The 3,394-nt window shown below is 43.9% G+C and overlaps 1 pseudogene across 1 annotated transcript in view; it reads left to right on the top strand.

The window, feature by feature from the left end:
• LOC311135343 (vacuolar protein sorting-associated protein 4A-like) overlaps positions 1–3,394 on the top strand; it is a 569,660-nt pseudogene that overhangs the window by 101,771 nt on the left and 464,495 nt on the right. The window lies entirely within an intron of this gene.

Here is a 3,394-nt window from a genome sequence, read left to right as displayed (position 1 = left end):
GCTGAGGGCCTACACAGGAAAATGTCTGTTCTGAAGTCAAGAGAGGAAGACTATTATGCAATGCAACAGCCAGCGTGTCACTGTCTATAATTAGATAGGCGGAGGAAAGCAAGAAACAATGGGGATAATACCATTACTCACATATTTCTATGGGTTGACGCATAGTGGCCTATTAGTGGAGTCCTTTTCAACTACATCACAATAGGTGAAGTGTAGCCTTTAGCTATGATTCATAACAAAGGCTTTTTACACATTTTAATTATTTAGAATGCCTTTGCAGAGAGATAATAAAAACAAAATGAAAACGTGTTCTCTTTAGTCAGTATGGCTACTGTAGCCTATGATAAATGACACAATATTGTCCTAAGCAGTGGCGGCTCCTGAAAAAATTCTCAGGAGGGGCAATTTTTCTGATGATTTAGGTGACCTACACACATTTTAAAAAAGATATGTCCAGCAACAACATGAAGACAGGGGCAGCATATAAGTCAATACCAGAAGCATTTATTGACTGATCTGGGGAGATGGATTCCAGTTTCTGTGACAGATTATAAATAATCTCTGATGCCTTTGTTATATTAGCTTTTGGTTGAATGTACTGTCGTAGTAAATATATAATGTTATAGCTTGGTCTGACTAAAATCTTGTGCATGACCCATTTTGTGTTGGGCGTTTGTTTTCAATCAATGCTGTTCCTATCCTATAACAATGGACAAAAGAGTCCTATCTTGTCAGCCTTGTCAGCAGGTGGCCAAGGACAACACCCACGCCATAGGTCTCTCAGTTCTTCCAACTCACGAGTTCTTGCTCTGAGGACACACACACACACACACACACATCATCACTGATAACACACACACACACACACACACATCATCACTGTTAAACACACACACACACACACATCATCACTGTTAAACACACACACACACACACACAAAAATCCCCTCTCTTTAGGCTGAACATTTGAAGACAGAGAACCCGACTCAGAGCCAATGCAACAGTGGAGGGGACCTCGCCCAACTCATCAGGACCAATCAGAAGATCAGAACTACTAGATTCAACCTACATCATTTATTGTATAAAATGTCAGCACACAATGTTTTCGGGGCTCTCTTCAGATAGCTCCCTAAGAGTTTGACGAACGAGTCCGTGCACGCGATTCCAGATATCTTTACCTCTGAATAAACTGCCTTTATTATACCATATCCACCCTGTCCAAAGTCTCTACTTGGTCTCAGTTCTCCAGTAAACTTGTGATTATCAACAGTACACAACGGTAACAAACAATTGGGGGAACTCACGGGGCAGATAGTAAGGTCGCAGTGACACAGAAAGCAGTTCAATGTCGGGGCTCGGGGGTACAGAGTCGCTCTCTTACCAGGATCGATTTTCCCTGTGACTGTCAGATCGAGGTCCGCTCCGACGAGGGTGAAGCCGGCCGGCTCCACTTCTCTGTCCGGGACTCTGTCATCCAGCCAAGTCTCCCAGCTGTATTGGATTCCGCTGCCAGCAACGTTTTCATTATTTAGTCCGTTCGTAGCGGGTATGTACACGATCAACAAGATCAGTCCAAAACCCACCACTGGAAATCCATGGTTGGCAGAATGTTTGTAAACTAAGTGTACAAATTAAAAACATAAAATAACGCCACTAAGTGTACAAATTAAAAACATAAAATAACGCCACATTGCAGGTCGCAACAGAGACGCTGCTAGCCGCTATTTGCTTAGTTACGTTCATGGTTACGTCACGTATGACGAAAGCGCGTAAGTGCAAGCCCACAGACACCCATAGAGAATGTATTGAAAGCTTTGAAATTTGAAAAAAATAGATTTTACATGACAGGCTATGAGAGACTTCTGGGCGATTTTCAACCTGACTGAAATCGCCCAAAAACGGGCGGGGCCATTTGAAGCACGACTTTAGCCTGATTTGACATTTAGTGGCAGTCAGATCAGATTACAACACTGATAACTACTGTTGCCGTGATATAATTGATTAGAAAAAAAATCCCTTCCTTTTCCCGTTTGGCAGTGCGTCGCCCATATCGCCCTATTGAACAGGCCGTCCCTGGTCCTAAGACACCTGTAACAGATGTAATGAACTTGTTAATATAAATACATATTACACAACATAAGCTCAGTTGTAAATACCCAAGGAGGAGGACATAAAGTCCTGTAAACAAATTAAAGCAGATGAGCAGATTCCTGGAGTTATAAGTGGAAAGAGAGAACATTTTTATCATCCCAGAGGCATTGATCAGGATTCTGAACACATTTGGCCCAGGCAGCAGAGCGCTCTGGTCTGTGGTGTTGGACCTGTGGTGTTTTTTTTTCTCTCTCCCTCTCTCCTCTCTCCTCCCTCCAACCAGCCCACCTCACTGCAGGCCACTGACCCACATTGAAATGTGAAAATTCATCATCACCATTGACAAGTGTATTGACAAAACTATGTACTGGGGCTATAATACGAAACCTATCTGCAGCATAGCTGGATTGCCAGAAATATCTCATTCCAATTATCTGCGGTCTCATATGACCTGCGGACATTTCACTAGTGCAAAAACCAGAGCTTTCTAAATAATCAAATCAAATTGTATTTGTCACATGCACCAAATACAACAGGTGTAGACCTTACAGTGAAATGCTTACTTACAAGGCCTTAACCAACAATGCAGTTTTAAGAAAAAACACCCAAAAATTACAGAAAAAAACATGAAAAAATGTGTGCGGGGGCACAGGTTAGTCAAGATAATTGGAGGTAATATGTACATGTAGGTAGAGTTATTAAAGTGACTATGCATAGAGAATAAACAGAGAGTAGCAGCAGCGTAAAAGAGAGAACAGTCTATGACTAGGGTGGCTGGAGTCTTTGACAATTTTTAGGGCCTTCCTCTGACACCGCCTGGTATAGAGGTCCTGGATGGTAGGAAACTTGGCCCCAGTGATGTACTGGGCCGTACGCACTACCCTCTGTAGTGCCTTGCAGTCGGAGGCCGAGCAGTTGCCATACCAGGTAGTGAGGCAACCAGTCAGGATGCTCTCGATGGTGCAGCTGTAGAACCTTTTGAGGATCTGAGGACCCATGCCAAATCTTCTCAGTCTCCTTAGGGGGAATAGGTTTTGTCGTGCCCTCTTCACGACTGTCTTGGTGTGCTTGGACCATGATAGTTTGTTGGTGATGTGGACACCAAGGAACTTGAAGCTCTCAACCTGCTCCAATGCAGCCCCGTCGATGAGAATGGGGGCGTGCTCGGTCCTCTTCTTTTTCCTGTAGTCCACAATCATCTCCTTTGTCTTGATCATGTTGGGAGAGGTTGTTGTCCTGGCACCACACGGCCAGGTCTCTGACCTCCTCCCTAAAGGCTGTCTCGTCGTTGTCGGTGATCAGG

The sequence above is a fragment of the Coregonus lavaretus genome, assembly GCF_964263955.1.
Source record: "Coregonus lavaretus genome assembly, chromosome: 9".
NCBI classification, from domain to species: Eukaryota; Metazoa; Chordata; class Actinopteri; order Salmoniformes; family Salmonidae; genus Coregonus; species Coregonus lavaretus.
The sequence above is the reverse complement of the archived record's forward strand: the minus strand, read 5'-3'. Positions and strand labels throughout refer to the sequence as shown.